The sequence below is a fragment of the Lagopus leucura genome, unplaced genomic scaffold (genome assembly GCF_019238085.1).
Source record: "Lagopus leucura isolate 7727_CA_CO unplaced genomic scaffold, USGS_WTPT01 Super-Scaffold_100001, whole genome shotgun sequence".
Lineage (NCBI taxonomy): Eukaryota > Metazoa > Chordata > Aves > Galliformes > Phasianidae > Lagopus > Lagopus leucura.
Window position 1 is genome coordinate 45,352,298 of NW_024962262.1, and position 18,335 is coordinate 45,370,632.

Sequence of the window (18,335 nt, forward strand, 5' to 3'; positions counted from 1 at the left end):
ATTTCTCAGGTGGATAAGAAATGAAACAATTTTACATCTGCATTCTCAACTACTGTCAATGGATTTGACTGAAATTGATCTACTATTACTGAATTACAGTGCTGTCTTGGCTGGTTTCATGGCAGCACACTTATGAGAATCAGTCTAGTCTCCTTGTTGGTCAGTAGATGCCTTTCAGATGTTTTTCGTTGGGACTGCACTAAACCTGATCTAGAATTAAATTCATTTCTAAGATTATTCAAATCTGCTCCTCATGCTGGGGAAAACTGAATAAAATCACAAGCAGCCTAAACAGAAGTGCAAAAAAAAACAGATGGCAAAAAAAAAAAAAAAAAAAAAGCTTTGTCATCCTCAACTGTAATTCTCACAGGGGCAAAAGCATAAATCAGTTGTTTTCTAATAGAAGACATCCAAATAAAATGAATGCAAGTGGATGAAGTTTGATCCCAGCGGGAGAAGCTGAGCGGATTTTTGAAGTCTGAAGATGGATCTGAGCACCTAGCATCCTGGAACTCATTTAATGAAAAGTAGATGTTTCCATTTCAGATAGCTTCAGGATCCTTTTGAAGTCACTACAGAGAAATGGACATTTCTAGGAGGTTCATTATCTTCTAGGGCTGGCATCTACATTTGGCCAGATAACTGAGTCTTCAAAATAATGATTTCACTCTGTTGATGACGGAATCATGGAATCACAGAACCATTTGGTTGGAAGGGATCTTAAAGACCTTCTTGTTCCAACTTCCATTGTAGGGACATCTCCTACTAGACCAAGCTGCTCAAAGGCCAATGCAACCTGTCCTTGAAAGCCTCTGGGGAGGGGACATCCACACTGCAGGCATCCAAAGAATCTACCTGAGGTATTAATACATACAGGACAAATGTCTAAAGTTAGTGACAAAAGCCCATCCCACAACCTACAGAAGTATTCTTGCAATTCATTCAAGAATACAAAAATGTGTTTTGCTCTGCTACGCCCTTTGAGATGGGGAATACCTAGATTTTACTAATATTGAATTTCTGTTGTACCAGTGTTAGTGGCCTTGGCCCAGATAACAGATACGATGGCTTTGTTTCAGTATTACTGATATACGATGTATTTACATCTGTGAATTGATAAGCACAGTCCCAAATGAAATTAAAAATTTTTTTACTGCCTGATTGTTTTTAAATGAAAATCAGTAAGAAAAAGATCATTTTAGTTTTTCACCCAAATTGATATGTTTCTGATGTCAGCTTACTTTTAGAATTCTCCCTCCAGCTAGAGAGCATTGAAAGGGAGGGCACAGGATGGGAAGAGAAATTAGTGCATTCACATTTACCTTACTTTCAAGGAAAATTTCAGTGCTTTAGATTTCTTCCTTTTTGCATAAAAGAGAAAACAAAATATTAGTGCCAGGGACTGGTGCCTCTAATGTATTCTTGTCAGACATGCTGGAAACAGGAGAGCTCTATTTTTGAAATACTACTGTTAGCTACATTACGTGGAGGTCTTGTTAGCGGTAAGCAGTGAATTGGTGTTTAGCGATGCAGGTGACAGCACTTATTAATTTGGGGGAGAAGGAGAGAAATCTCCAAATTCTCAGGGAGACAGGCATAGTCTTGTGTGTCAATATGAGGAATTTATGCAAGCATCCTCTCATTTTAATGAGGTAGAAAAAGCAGTACTGCAGAAGCAGTAGTAAAATGCCAGCTTATGCCCTGCTTCAGGAAACATGTACTTAAGCCATCTTTATGCAGGACAGCACTTAATCCTCTGCTTAACTCTGCTCTACATGAGCATTTGTATGGTACTTCAGGTACGGAAAGCTAAAGATTGGGATGAGCATTGTCTCAGCTAATAACAAACTCAGCTCTATTTCCATCTAGTAATGATAAAAGCAATGACAGTAATAATAAATTGCGAGTAGTTAGCTACTTTTTTTAAAAATTATTTTAAATAGTTGAAGTTCAAAGCTGTACATACGCTAACGGTTTAAGGCTCCCTTCATTATTGAGCTGAAAGGAGGTTAAGTCATTCTCCTTCCCTGATGGCAAGCACCTGAGAGTGTTTGGCATCAGCATTATCACCACTCTGGTGTCTGGCATGGAGAGAGAAAGGAGTTCCTGATCTTCAGCAGCCAACTCCCAGTCTGCTTGCTAGACAGTCTGAACAAAGCACAAAAAGTGAAACCCCCTCCCAGTCCACAAAGAGAGCCTCTGACAGAATTCAGAAATATCAAGGGGGTCCCAAGTCCCCCATGCCAGCATGTAGGCACAAGAACATCCTTTTCCTTGTCACTGCCTAATAACACACAAAGGGGAATTTAATCTAATTTACTGTCTCCATTTTAAACAAAAGCTTTGAAATTTGCATCACCAATGCAGAATTTTTCTTTTAAAACAAACTGACTTGGAAAGAATGGAAGCATGAGCTATGTCTGGTTCGGTGTCTGGGTTACTCTCCAAAGTTTGATGATCACACCCAGATGACTAAAATAATGAAGGTGATAGATTAGTGTATTGATGCATAATCGCTGTCTAGCCTGCACAATTTATGAGCTGCATGATTTTGAGAATTACTTGCAATTAAAGCAATGCAGGCTCCCCCCTTCAAAGAAATAATTTGTGGATAACACCAATTAATTACATTTTTCTACGAGAATATCTCTTAAATGCCTGCACAGCTATTTATTTCTGGCCACATTCAGAATTCTGAAGAGATATGAATTATGTATTGTTTAGCAGTATTATTTTGATTCGGGGATTGTAAAAAATGCCTCCCTCTGTTTTGATAGCATCTCTTGAATGAATTAAAAGCTAACCACTTCCACAGAGTGAGGATATGAGCTGACTCTCATAATGATGAAAGGCAGTTTTTAGGCAGACTAACATTGTCTGATGAAGTCAGTGTATCTATCCAGCCTAACTATCTGCTTATCCATCTCTTTTTTGATTTTCCACATCCTTTTAAGATAGATTTGGTGAAACTAAGAGGCAACCTCGTGCTCTGGAAAGAAGAAATCTACCATTGTGTTGGTTTCTCTACTAAATGTTACTACATCTGCTTTTTTAAAAGCCAGAGTGGGGAACTTTCATACTAACCCATGGCGTAGGTCTTCCTTTCACTGAAGCTGTAGCATAGAGTTGACCTCAATATTACAGCTCACCAGTGGTTGATCTCACTATTAGAATAGTGTTTTGAAAAAAGCTTCTTGCAGTGTTCAGGCTTTCCATGCATGAACTGTTAAACAGGAGTTAAAAACAAAGCTAGATATCTAAATCCTAGCTCAGTATTTAAAACTTCACATAGACTTGAAAGAGTTTATGAATCAAAAAAGCCATCCACAGTTTGTTTTTTTTTCTAAAACTGCAGCATTACCTCATTGATTCTGCAAAAATAAACTATGCAGTTCATCTCTAAGCGAAATAAAGTACAAAGCCTGAGCTTTGTTCTAAGAGTTGTTGTGCTTTTGCAACTCCCATTAAATCTTCCCAAACCCCCAATATCCTCTTCCCTAGCTACCACTGAAGCCTCTTAGACATTGGGTTTGGTAACCACATCTCTTTGACACCTTTCCCTCTGGCAGCTATGGTTTACTGAAAAGACAGATAGGTCTCATTCTCTTTTCTGCTTTGAAATAGTGAGTTCTCACTTCCTAAAATCAGCCAAGCATCTCCTGATAAATCTCTTCCCAACTTTGTCTCTCTGGCAGCCTCAGGAGGGGGTGTTTTCAGTCCAGCACCTATTTTCTGTGCAAATATCCATCCTCGAACTGAGAAGTGCTCCACTGAATGTAGCCATGGCCAAGAAAGGAGCAAGGAATGGGTTCCAGATGCCTTCCCAGCTTGCTTCCACCACCCCAACATTTTGCTTTGTCACACATGGGAAAGAGAAGCATCCTCTGCAAATGCCCATACCCGCCAGCAGGCACGCAGGCAGCTGTGCGCAGTGAATGGTTAATACAGCATATATGTCACACATGCCCCAGGAACAGAAAAAGCAATGCAAAATCCCCTTTAAAATCCCTGTCAGCACTCTCAGCAGAGAAACTTGCCCACATAACCGCAAAGCTCGTGACTGATAAAGATTGGAATCATGGCCTCAATCCATTTGCGCTTTTCTGATCCATCACACAGAGGTCCCTGCAGCAGCTCAGCCACCCGCGGAACGGCACGCTTTGCCTCTACGACTTTTCTTCTGACCCGCAGAAATGTTCTCCGCGTCTGTTTTGGCAGCTGGGCGTAACTCAATCTGCTATGGTATCCATGCTTAGACAATCCTACAAGTAAGCAAAGCAGCTACTGTTTTCATCTTCCCATGTTTTTCATAGTATCTGGATGTTGAAATAACACTGCCAAAAAACTCAACATCTTATGCTTTGACAATGGCTGCTACTGATGGCATGTAGCAATACATGATCTCAGGCGCAGCAAGGGGCCCACGCCTCAGGTCCCCGACACGTCAATCACCCTTCAGCACCTATTGGGCTCATGCACAGCCAGTGAGTCCAAGCAGACTGGCTTGAAAATAACTGCAGCCATCCTGGAGAAGGAGGTGTGTTTTCTACAGCGCTATGAACTTGTGAAAACAATTCTGCAACCCAAACTGAGAAAAGCCCTTGCAGTAGCTACCCCTCTCAAGAAGCTAGCTCACTCCCAGGTGCTATAAATACCCAGTACTAGAGTGAAGCAAGAAACCATGATACAGTAATGTTACAGTAAATTCCGGTGGAATTGCTTTTGAGGTGCACCAGCCTGTGAAAGAGGAAGAGAAATGGGAGACACTCGCATGTTAGAGGGAATGAAGAGGAAATACCTTAGCAACCTCATTTCCTTACCTCTGAACACAGCTCTCCTGTACTTTGTCTGTAGCCTATGGTGCCCTGGCAGCCCATTCATGCATAGAAAGACTTGGCAGAACACATGGTTACCCTTACACTGAATTCTTTTGCCATGTGTGTTTAATATATCTCTGTGATCTGATTCAAGTAGAGCAGATTTGAATATCTCATTATACGGAGACCAATATGTCTTCATACACACAGTAATTATATTGTTTATTCTGATGTTAGAACACTGGATCTCTTGCTGAAAGTCAGAAGACTCATACATTTTTCTGTCACTTAGACATAAGTGACTACACTGACATTCATGTTCTAAACAAATTGCTAATGATCTTCCCCACTTTTTTTTTTTTTTTCCTCCAAAAGCAGATTTCTCGGCCTTGGAGACAAGCAGAATTGAAGATGTGAGAATGAGAAGACGTGCACACAAGAATGGAGCCTAAGGAGTAGAAGCCCATTTCTCAGCCAGCATGAGCTGCCAGAGCTGCACTGGCTCCGCAGGGAGAGGGGGGAGGCAAGAGGAGCCAGGCGATGGAAATACTTTAGCCGCATGTCAGATGTCTACCTTTGTACATGGATTTTGTAACTAAGATTTATCTAGATCTTAGCAAGTGAGTGTTTTCCCCTAACGGAAACGTTGGCTGCAGGCAGTTATTTCTTTCCTTTCAGTTCTCCAATACTTTTTTTTTTTTTTTAATTTTGTAACACTCTTTTTGTTTTGATGTACAAAACATACTTGTAGTGCTACTTGCATTCATATTCCTTGGGATTCTCAAACAATGTCTGAGGGTAATTTGAGACTGCAGGGTACACTGTGGACACAGAAACAAATGGGATAGACTGACAAGATGGACACGGTGAGCAGAAGTAGACTGTGGGATATAAAGGTTGTGTCTGTGCTCATCGTGGTGACCATTATGGCATTACTCTGTAAGAAGTCCTTGGATCCCAACTGCCTGTATCGTAATACTTGGGGTCAAGTGCTGAAACCACAGGTGGGTGGCCAGGGCCTGAACATTAGCAGCTGACTTTCTTTCCAGATCCTAGAACATTTACTGGGGGGCTGAAGGGGGTGTATTCACCTAGAGTTCACGGTGACATTTATACTCTTATTATTATCCTGTCTTAATTAAATTTCATATTGTTCTTAATTGCGTGTGTGGCCCCTGAGACAATGTGTGGGACTCATCATGAAAAAGACAGTTTTATGTAGTGCAGAATTCAGCTCAATGAGACATCTCACTTCACCTACCTGGAGAAAAGACTTCAAAAGAAGGGAAATCAATGCTGGCACACTGATCAAGAACGAATCAGTGGGCAAGAGAAAATCAGAAGAGCAAGAATAAGTAAAAACAAGCTCATGTCTTTAAATTTCACCTACGTCGCAGAGAATAAAATGTAGTTGTAATACTAAGGGGCATTCACTTTTGCCATGTCACATTTTATGTGAATGTTTCTCATGCAGGATTTAGTTCATCTTCAGTCACAAAATGGCTATGTGAAAGAGAGGAAATCAGGGAACAGGGTGACTGTGGCTGCACCCATGTTTTGGAGCATATGCCAGCCACTGACAGTATGTCTCCTTTCCCACTCTGCCACTAGGATCTACCATCCATGGGCACCACTTTGAGCACCCTTCTTAATGATCCACTCCTCCACTAGGATATAAACATATGTAGATAACTGTGTTTATTTCCACATTCTGTGGAAAAAAATACTAAACCCACTGTACAGCAAAACACGTAACATGTTCAGGAGGTGATGAACATTCGTTAATAAAATTCTTTCTCTGTCTATGTAATTCAGTAACAGTTAGCTTCTCTCCCTGGTGAAAACTGGAAGTATGTTGGCTTTCTCTGCAGTGACATGATATGATGCTCCAGTAACACTATCCTCAATGAATGTGATTTTCATAGGCTACATTCTCTTGTTTCTCTTCCTAATGAGGGAAAATAAATGAGTACACAGTATAGATTATTCTCAGAAACTTCCAGATGTGTTTGCTGGTTTCCACGTTTTTTGTCAAACCACTGTGGTGGTTGTTTCGCTGCTTCCCATACAAAAAGGCACCTTGGTAAAACACAGTGCATACCAGCTGGCAAAGGGATGGGCTCCCAGCAGGCTTTTGGCATTTGATACGCTAATGTAAGTGAACAGGTTGATATGATTAAGGTTAACGAATGAGAGACAATTCCAGACTTTTCTTATTATTGTGTAGCATTAAATATTTGCTGGCACTTTTTTAGTTTTGGAGCAGTTGGGAAGCCATTTAATGCTTGTAATGGCAGCCCGATGGTTAATAGATAAATGGCATTCCAGTCTTCCTCAACCACCGCTATGACCAAAAAACACACTTTCAAGCAGAAAAGAATACAGCACAAAACAGAGTTGTATTTTTAGATGCTCAAGCTTTGAAAGCTTCACTATCAACAAGAGAAAAGTTACACAGGTTTAATTTTCATAGCACTTAGTAGAAAGTGATTAGGAAGTGCTTTGGGGATCCCTGCAGCCATAAAACCAAGGACACCACGGGGACAGAAATCAGTGCAGCCAGTGCACTGCAATTTGCTATTTGGCTTGGGTCTCCTTTCAGCCCCAGTGCATTCCCAGGTCTCTGCATGCTATACTCAGGCAGGGCGCAGAGTTGTTTTCTTTCCAGATTGTTTTACCGATGAGCCTGACTGCTTAATTGGTTTGGCATAGTGTACCAGAGCTCCACCATTTGTCTGCTCTTGCTTGCTTCTGGTCTGTAATCCAGGCTGGGGAATTGCTCTTGAAAGTTTGGTCTAGTATAGTGCAGCAGATTGCACAGCAGATTGCATGTGCTCATATTTGGTGACAAATTTGGTGTTACTTGGATGGCCTTAGGTAGCTCTTGACCCTCCAGCCACTCAGCCACTCATTTCTAGCTCCACATCACCATGATACTTTACTTAGCTTGCTGTTAATGTGACCGTGCAGTACAGAAATTGTTTCAGAACAAGATTAATCCTTTAGCATTTTCCATTTTTTTCTTCAAAGCCAGGAGTACGTGATGTCATGTGTAGTAAACTATATTTACTTTATCAAGGCTGTACAACTTGATTTCTTGAAGATTTGTGTTACTCATAAGTAAGTTATTAGAACAGATCTGTTGCAAAGGTAAGAGGAGACCACATCTCAGGACTGATGAGGGCTTAAGACAGATATTAGCTTAAAACCAGTATTTTGTCTGTTGATTAATGGAAAAAATTACAAAGCAACTGAGAATTAGATTTTTATCTAACCTGTACTGGGAGAGCTCCATTAATATCTGTGGATCTGTACTGATTTGCATCGGTTGAAGATCTAGTCTTGACTTGAATTAATTCAGGCAGTAGTTTTTGTTTTGATTTTGTTTTTGGTGCTTTTTTTTTCTTGAAGGAAGGATTTGAAGATCAGGATTGATTAGCTCTTTTTTTTCTGAATTACTAGAGCATCTTTGGTTTATTTAAAATTCACTTTACAGTCAACAGTAGCTTTTGTCTCTTGTCCTCGTAATGTATCTCTTAAAAGTTTTTCTGAGTGACAAATACTGAGAGAATCTTTGAGATTCTCAGGTGACTAAGATAGGATTCTTTCTTTAATTAAAAAGAAGAAGATTGAGTTTCAGGGCAATCATGTTTTGATATTCCCATATGTATCTAAAGTCACTTGGATTAGGAGAACTGGGCTTTAGTTTTTGAAATTAGACTTTGTTAAATTGAACTCTGAGAGTGCATTTTCCTATCTAACTAAAATATCAGTGGTTTTAGGTATTACAAGGCAAATCAACTCTGATAGATGCTAAATGTCATCTTGCTTTATGATTCAATTCTCACATCATCTCTTACTTTGCAAATGTGGTGCAACTCCATCAGACTCAGTAGAATTACTTTGGATTTAGACTGGCATGATGATGGTTAAAGTCTATCTCTAGTCTTCCACTCCAATAAAGAGAAAGGGTTTGCTATGGTAATCAGTGTAACCAAAGCCAGTAAGTTAGATAATAGAAATTCACACAGCAACATTGAAGGCTTTGGAGTTAGGCTAATTTATACCATGGAAAATATGACCTTCTGTTTTCCTGAATTAAAATACCATCTTTAGGGTATTTTCCTGAGCTTGATTAATTATTACAACTAATTGGAATTCAGAGTGCTCACTTCTGAGGCACCATACCAATAATAGCAGTGAAGAGTGTGGAATAGGATTCTTGGTTGAGTGAAGAGTTTTTATTGGCCAGATGTGACGGGTCAGCGTCACTGTTAAATATGATCATTTCCTCAGACCAGAGATAACCCGTACCTTTTCTCTTCTCTTCCCTCCCCTACCCCTCTCCCCACCCCTCCTTTTTCCTCCCCCTTTTCCTGTTCCTTCCCCTTCCCTTCCCGTTTTTCTTTTTGTTTTCACTGGTCATTTCTCACAACAAAGCCTCATGCTTTTTTCTTCAGCACTTTTTCTCCCATTGCCTTTCTAGAGTAATAGTGTAGTGATGGCTGCTCGTTGCAGATGCAGGTGAGAAGAACTCAGCAGGGGTGAGGACAAGCTAAATAAAGTCTCTGGGATAAAGTCTTGCATAAAATCAGGGTCTATGACTTTCACAGCAACAAGCACACAGTACCACAGCATCTCCAGCCGTAACAAGTGCCTCTGCACAGAATAACGGGCAGAACATCCACTACAGTTTGACTCTTTTCGTTTTGAAAGGCAAGGAAAGGTTATTTCACAGCGTGTAACTCCACCTTGGTCTTCTCCTCCGAACTTTTCTCATCTGCTCCCTCTCGCTCTTGCTGACATTGTATAGTATGTGGTCATAAACGTGACAGAGAAAAGTCCACCATCTTGCTCTTAGCAAACTAAAACAAATGAAAAAAATGTATCTATTCCACAATTTGCCTTGTGGAAACTCAAGTGCAGTGGATGGTGGCTGAAACTGGAAGTCACTGAGAGTCACTGAGATAAAATGGATGGTAAATGGTACGATGGTTCTTTCGACCTCGATAAGCTTAGCTGTCAAGGAAAACTGAGATACTTAGAGAACCTTGGAAGAGCAAGTGCTGTGGAAGAACTTGACTTGATGTGTCTTAGCTGGTGGCAATTGCACTGAAACAATGCAAGGAACAGCAACAGATAAAAGCACAATAGAAAAAGATACCTTTCAGCAAACATGTAACTAACAGGTTACAAGGTGTCTAGATAAAATGGAGTGATAGGTCCTCTAATGGCTCTGATAGAGTCCAAGCTTTGTGCAACCAAAACCTACAGAAAGGAAGTGTCCTCCAGACAACAGAGGTTACCTCACAAAAAGGCTTTCTGATTTTCATCATTCATACCTCAGGTTGTTTAGAAAATCTCATTTGGACTCTCAGTTTCAAAAAAATATTCACAAGCTCCTCCTCAGCATTTCCTGAGAATGAGGCTAATCATCTTCCTCACTAGCTAAGATGCGGTTCAGATTTCTACAAATTATTATCTTTTCTCTTATTCCATAGCTGATCATCCTTCATTTACATCATACTCCTCTGTTACCAGTGTATTCCTCACAAACTTACCTTTGGTCCATAGTAGCCCTGACATCAGGTGGATTGGCAGACAGCAACTCCTTATGGCAAGCAACATGTGTGTAGTTGCAAATGGTGTCCTAACTCTGCTTGGAGCCCAGGTCACAGAGCAGAATGCAACAGGAACCTGCATGTCTTCTTACTGCCACTTGTATGACCTTCACCATGACAAACAATATCCTACTTTTAAAGCTGCTTGCAAATGGCTTGGAAGAAGAAATGAGGTACACTGGTATCCTGCTGCTGAAATAGTGTCACAGATGTAGAGTGAGCTTCTTTACTTTAAAAATAAATAAACAAACCTTCTCCAAGGAGGTCTCTACAAGGGCCCTCAGAACTAATTCATTGAGGCTGGGATCCCGTGCTCCTGATGAGCCAAGGCCAAAGTGCAACCTGAGCCAGCAGGCAGTGGGGCTGTAACATGCAAATATCACACAGGGAATTCAACTGAAAAGTGTGCCCCATATGAAGCAGACAAATTGTGTTCTGACAAAGAATGCATAAAGCCAGCACTAATGACTGCAGAACAAGTGATACTGACAAGTTAAAAATACTTCCACTGATATGCAATAGACTGCCCTATGACCCAGCAGATGTAGAGGAAGTTTGGTCATATCCCTGCCCCAGGTTAGGAATAAGATGGAAATGGACATAGTCTTCATACATGAACATTCAAAGTACATCGATAGTTGATTTTGCCCATGCTTCTGTTTTTACCTGGCGTCCCATTCAGAAGTAGATGTGTAGCAAACACCTTGGAGGAGCTGTTCACATCCATCCACAGCCCTAAAAGGCTGCATACACCAGTGGGAACTGCCATCAGCAGGAGATAACAGCAAGTTTTCTGTAGTACTCTGTTAATGATGTAAACTGTACCTGCTATTTAAAACACACTGGAGACAACTTGACGTGTACGTGTGTGTGCTTGTGTGTGTGTATGCATGTTTAGGGGTGAAATTTCAGCATTCTCATACTCTTCTATTCCTCAGCACTACATGTTTGTTTTTTTTTTGCTTCCACCTTCTGACTGGCTTCATGTGATTTAAAGTGGCTGAAATATGTAAAGACAGCGGTTGTTATTGTGTCATGTTTACATGCATTGATGTGCAGTAGAAACAGGGAGAAAGTGATTGTGGTCAAGTAAACTACTGTAGGATAAAGAGAGATAAATAATTCAGATTCTCATTATAATGGCAGAGTACTGCTCCCATAGAGTGGAGAGAGACTGTCTTTGTGTGAATTGATATGCAGTAGCTGTTTAGTAGCCACAGCATGTAATCTAGCATTAGTATTAACATAAATCAGTGGCAGGAATTAACAATATTTCTAAAGTCTTATATGATAACTGGATCCACACTATATTGTTTGGTCCTCCTGGGCATTTTAATAATCATGTAATAGAAATGTTGGAGTAGCTGAGATATTCTTTATATTGCTCTATGAAAGGTCTTTAACACAATGTCTTTAGCAGACAGTTTTGATAGAGTGTGTTGTACAAAAAGAAATATGCCTATTTTGGTAATATGGGGGTATGTTTCATTAGCTCAGCCCGCAGCGATATGACATTACATTTAAAAAGGAATACAATTAATAACAATGAGAGCGTTTTTTTAGCTCTCAGAGTATAGCTGGAGGAACTGAGCAAGGTGTCAGGGCAATTAAGTAGAGGCACTGTATTACCTTTGTCTGAGCACTCATAACATCATCCTGTCTCAATGTGTTGAATAGGGAATTTCTTTGCAGTAGGATTCCTAATTTATTTTGATGTTTCCCATAACTCAGATAATAATAAGATGGACTTTTTTATTAATCTTTAAAATTGTACAAACCTTGGGAATTAGCATGTCTTTGGATCCGTTTATTTTCTATTTTCCATAGAGTATGGAATGATTGTACAAGAGATACACACAATAGCTTTTCCGTGCTAAACTTAATGGAACTATCATATCAGCACTGTGGAAAAGAACAAAATACTGTTGGTGTATGTACAACACATGGATTAGATAACTGCAGTCCAGGGAAAAAGTTATACTTTGAGACTATTAAAATAATCAACATGGGTATTATTTTATTCAGCATTAACCTTTATGTTTTATGTTAAATGACAGTGAAACTGGTGGAACACAATCCTTCCCTGGAGTAGCAGTATCCAGCATTTCTTTCATCTCTAAAGAGGCTTCTTAATATCCTGCAATCCTAAAAATGCTATTTCACCCCACTGCAGGTCAAATTTAATAACAGTAACAGGAGATAAATGGATTGGGCTCAGAGGAGCCTTCGACAGCTCTACAAATGGGAGGCACCAGTCTCTGCTCTCTGGGGAGAAGCATCATCAGGAGACAACAGAGGCATTGTAGAGGTGGACCTCTGCAGACCGAGCTCTTCCCACTGAGGATGCAGTCCCTCCCACTGGGGATCCATTCCTTCCCACTGGGATCCACTCCTTCCCATTATACTCATTTCTATGCCGGCAGCTCTGCCACTCATCCCAACCTGGTAGTGATGAGAGTGGCAAGGATGTAACCAACACCAAAATGTGTGCAATGGCTTTGAAAAACAAAGGCCTAAGGTGCCTCTCCACTGAGGCTTGGACTCCGCTTGGACTGCTCATACTCTCAAGGCTGTGACAGTTGTCTGAGAAACAGACCTATGCAACTGCCTTAGCAGAACTGCCCCTCTCCTCTCCCCACACATTTGTGGACCCCAGGAGCACCAACACCATTGCCTGGGTACCCAGCAGAAGCGTACCAGAGACCACGGGACAATCATAGTCCCAGAGGATTAATGAACAACCCCAGAGCCATTCATGAGTAACATATTGCCCTGGACAGAGAATAAATTCCTAACCCACGGAGCTGCAGGTTGCAACTTGGGTAGCAGCACCCAGGTTAATGGCACACAGTGCCGGCTGCTTGGACCGTCCCCAGGTCGTGCTACCCCTGGCTCTGCTTAGCCCTGCACATATGCAGCAGCACACAGCTCCTGGAGCGATTAAATCGCCCCAGTGTACCGGGGACAGCCTCCATCCCCTGCTAAGTGTTATTGACAGCCCCATCAGAGGGGTGATGTATCGGCATCCACCTCAGCCCCAGTCAGCTGGGCCAGGGGTGACACGCAGTTGCCGTGGCAATGGTGGTGCAGGGTCTGCAGGGAGTGGCACGGCGGCTGCCCGGCGGCCATGTTGGCAGGGCCCGGTGGAGGGGCCTCGTGCCCTCCCATCGATCTGCCAGGCCTCCATGCTATCGACCGCTCCAATTTGCAGGAATTTATTGTATCGATGCAGAGCTGATTAACATTTTGCGCCAGAGCGGTTCAATACAGGCTGGTAACAGCTTTTAATGATTAATTGACTTTTATGATTCCGCCTCTGTGCTGTCAGTGAGCTGTGAACGGCGGGCATGCACGTCCCCAAGCTGCTCTCCGGTGGCACGGGGCAGTGATTGAGTGCCTGGGAAATTAGTGTCCTTGCTGTCTCGTTTTATGAAAGATAAATGCTATGACATTTAACGCAGACCTTAATTTAGAACAGAACTAAGCAGATCATTTTGCAATTTAATCGTAAACAGGTAAATATCAAAACTTGTTTAGCATTTCACAAGTTAGGTGGACAGGCAGCAGAGGTAAAGTGAAGTAGGCAGCAGAAGAATAGCAGAGGTAAGGGTAAGGTAATGAGACTTGGAGCAGCGCAGTTTTAATGATAACGGCAGACAGTATCGCATTCACGTCTCAGGTTTGCTCTTCCCACATGGCCATCTCTCTCTCTTTCATAATTTCATTCACTCTTCCTACGCTAATTGTAAAATGAGGGCTTCCGACACATGACATATGAAAAAAAAAACCCCTCACCTACAGTTAATCTGTTACCTAAAACAAACATAAGCATTATGGAAAAAAAATGCAAAGAAAAACAAAAATTTTATTATACCTCCATAATAACTGGGAAAAAAAAAAAAAAGATTGTCTGGAAGGCTGTGTGCTGTCAACTTCTACCTCTCTGCCTTTGTATTTATGGCCTATTCCTTTGCATTCACTTTAATTAAAAAGATTGTAAGTTTCTTTTTAAATAACTGTCTAAACAAAATGTCATATTATGCATGTTTATACGTACAGAAGCTAAAATGGCATATTTTGATCCTCTTGGAAATTTTGTTCTCTGCCTTCTCACTACTTCATCATCCAGATTATTTTGCTGATTTGCAGAGGAAATGAGGACACAATGGGCCAGATTCGTAAATCATTTAGAATGATTTAAGAACGATTTAAGAATGATCTTCCACTCTGGAAGAGCTGGAGAGGTGCCGAATCTCCCCATTCGAGGATTCCCTTGGCACGAGGAAGTTCCCAGCTCATACAAAGCTGACAGAGCCAATTCCTATGCCATCTGTTCCCACACAACCTGTTTAGAGGAGTCTAGTAGAGGCGGAGTAGGGGTGCAATTGAGGTATTTTTGCATTTTCTCTCTTCCTTTCCAAGCAATCCCATGGGGGCTGTAGCTGACCTGTTAAAGTACATCATGAATCCCAGAAACAGAAAGCTGTAGCAGGCTGCCTTGCAGTGCTTCCCATCTTTTAGAGCTGCACTCTGTGTTCCCTCTGTAGATTATTTGGGATACAGCAAGGATCTGTGCAGAAGAGTCCAGATTCAAAAGCCCTTCTTTTTCAATCTGAATCACTTTATGAAAACAGCTGTCAAGATGCAAACAAAGAGTTAAACTGTAAAACTGATTGGACACTAAACTCAAAGGAAAATAAAAAAGGGGACAGACTTCTGGAGATGAATGAGTGCAGCCATATCTTAACCCAGATCAGCAGAAGTCAGAAGAGCTTGTCTGATAACCATCCTCAGTGCTGTTGAACCAGATTAGTTACCTGGAAGGGGATGCTTAGCTCTTGAATCAAAATTCACAGTGCTGAGTAAGACAGCTAGCTAAAGCTCTGTGTACACTGGATGTTTGCCTATGGATCTATCCTGATGAGCTTTGTGACCCCCCTGGAGCTGGATCAAAAAGACATGTACTCAGGCATAAATCTTCACTGGAAAGCACAAACTACCAGTCAAGAGCTAGTAAGGGATGATTTTTTAAACCACTTCTTAATTGGTCTTGCTTGTTATAGTGCCACCTGACAGGAGGAGCATTCCTCTTTCTCTTCAGGACAAAATCAGGCAGTCTGGCAGTGAAATGGTTCGCACTGTCCTCAGAAGTGAAGCAAGGACAGAACCCAGGTAGTCAGCCTGTATCAGCAATGAGGTGGTGAGTGTGTGCTGAGGAGCAGCCTTGAGATGTTGTTTCTTTGCACTGTTTTCTTAGCAATGCCATTCAGATACTTAGATCTGTCTCTCAGCCTGAGCTTCCATGAGACTGGTAAATTTGGCATGTGACAGCATACCACACTGTGCATGGGAAAGACCAAGAGGTGCCTCACAGCATCCCAGAATACAGTTTTCTTGCCCCAAGAGAGAGAAAGCAGAGCAAGTCTCCAAGGCCATTCTGGCCACAAGAAGGAAGGGGAAACAGTGAATGGTGGCAGAGAGTTGTACTTGGATGTCACTGAGTGACTGGAGGAAAGACTGCTAGTCCTGGGAGGAGAAGCATACTCAGAGTAGCATACTCTGACCTCTCACTTCATGTCATCAGTCAGCATGCCTTTTCAGGACACTGGTTAAATGGCTGTTAAAATAGCCCATTATAATCTGGGCAAAGGTCAGTCTAAGCCACAGCGCTCAGTTTGCTTGTTCTAACAGCTAGCCTCCAACAGTTCTTGAGTATGTCCATACAGACTGCCTCTCCACTCCACAATTTGAAGATCCAGCCTAGAGTGTGCAATCTGACATTTAAGATCAGCAGTGAAAAAAATCCTGAGCTAGGTCACAAGCTTGGGGTGAGGTTCACAAAATGTGCAAGTAGATAAAGCTCAAATTCCCTACACATTGACTAGCACTTAGAAAGCAATCATGCATAGATGAGTGCATTGAGACATGCCAGCTCTTGCCACATCTGGTGACCCAGCTGCAATCCCACAGCTATGTGACTGTACAGCTTCAGCAATGAACCTGAGCTAACTAGCCTTATCTCCTGGACTAGAATACCATATATCCATGTGGCTTGGACTGTGGACAGAACAGACCTGTCCATCTACACATGAATGTAAACACACTCAGAATGCTCACAGCAAACTAAGTGACCTGCCTTTGGAGCTAATAGGAAATTCCAACCAGGGAGTTTTGATCCTCATCAGAGCTGCAGTCAAGTATGTCTCAAACATCAGTTTCTGAACTGAGCTCCTTCTCCTGTCCCTAGCTACTTAAGATGCACATTTTGAGACAAGTGTCTCTTCACTTTGTGCCCCAGAAGTGGGACTCCCAACCTATCGCAGCAGACTCTACACCAACACAGAGAAGGCGTTCTCACCAGAAGGATTTAGGTGAGAGTGAGAATGAGAATGCGTTTGTTTTCTCCTTGTCAGCTGGGTCACTATGCAGCCCAGAAGTCACAGCTCATGTAGTCAGAGGGAGTAGAAAGGACTGTTCCGAGTGGCACAGGTAATGAGTATTCCCACTGAGAATGGGAAGCTCTGAACCCTGGTTTTCACTCTGTGCCTGTCTACATGCAGTGCAAAAGCAGTAGCTTGCCTTTGCTCTGTTTAGTTCCACGACTCCTGACTTTTCATGTGTACCATGACTAACTTCACTATGAAGTATGATGTGGTCGCCTCCCCTGCTACCTCTTATCTCTCAATGAGAGTCCCCTTAACAGGCTTTCAAACTCTAGGCTAAAAAGAACTGCAAACTTTTATTTCCCAGAGTTCCTGCTGCCAGGCAATTGCACAAAAGGCAGACAGAAGTTCTCACTTTTGAAAGGAAGTGGCTGCAAATGCTGAAGCCCAGAGTATATGAGACTATGCTAACACGGTATTTTGCAAACAGAGATGAGCCTATTTTGTACCTTTTCCAAGCCAGGTGGGGAACTTCTTTATTGTAAGCTGATCTTGAGCTAATGCAACTGCACAGCTTCAGGTTCAGAAGCTTCTAGTTAGCATCATGTGCCCCAGAAAGCTGCAGGGAATCTCAGTTGTTGTCAGAATCCAGATTGGTCCTGCATGCTGGCCCTGTGCACTGAGTAGACCTCCTCAGTTCTGATCAGCAGGGTATAAAGTAGGGAGGACCAGCCTTTGAAAAGAAAGAGAAACATGGTTCAACTGCAGACCTGTAGCAGAACCAGTTCAGGACATAAGACTAGCAAGCTGTTGCTTTGTCTACCTCCTGTCGCAAAAAATAATAAGGAAAAAAAAGAAAAAGAAGTCATAGCACTGCTTCAGGAAGAGCCCTGGAAAATGAGGCAGAAGCCTGGATTGTGGGGCAGAGTCTGGTGCCTACGTTTCTTTATTTCCCCAGCAGGACTAAAAGCCTTGTTCCCCCGACCCCTCCTGTTACGTCCCACATTCTGTCTATGCCTGCTCTGCATCCTACCGCTTTCTGCAGCAGGGGAAAGCATGCCCCAGCTCTTCACCTGATAGGAAGGCTGTGTTCCTGTTCACTTGGTCAGGCTCTAGACAGTGCTTGCTGTATTCATGCAGTAGGATGGTACTGTGTACCTAAGGAAGTCTCATCTAGCAGTGTACATGCCTGAGAGATGCTTAATGAAGACGGGATGGTTTTCTATATGACCCTCCATATGCATATACATTTAGCCCAAATTGCTTTTTTGGTACATAGAACACAATTTGGGATTGTGCCCATCTTCATCATTAGATGTCATAAAGAAGTTTTGCCTGCTTACCTGCTCTTTAAGTAGAGAAGGTGAGGAAGCAGAAAGTGTCCCAAGTTGTCTGAATAGGACCGCAGAACAAAAATCAGAGCAGAAGAAGGCAAGCACTGTGGGCAAAATCTCAGCCCCACTAAGGAAAGACCCTGGCCCAGTTTCACTGACTTCAGCAGCGTTCTATTCTGT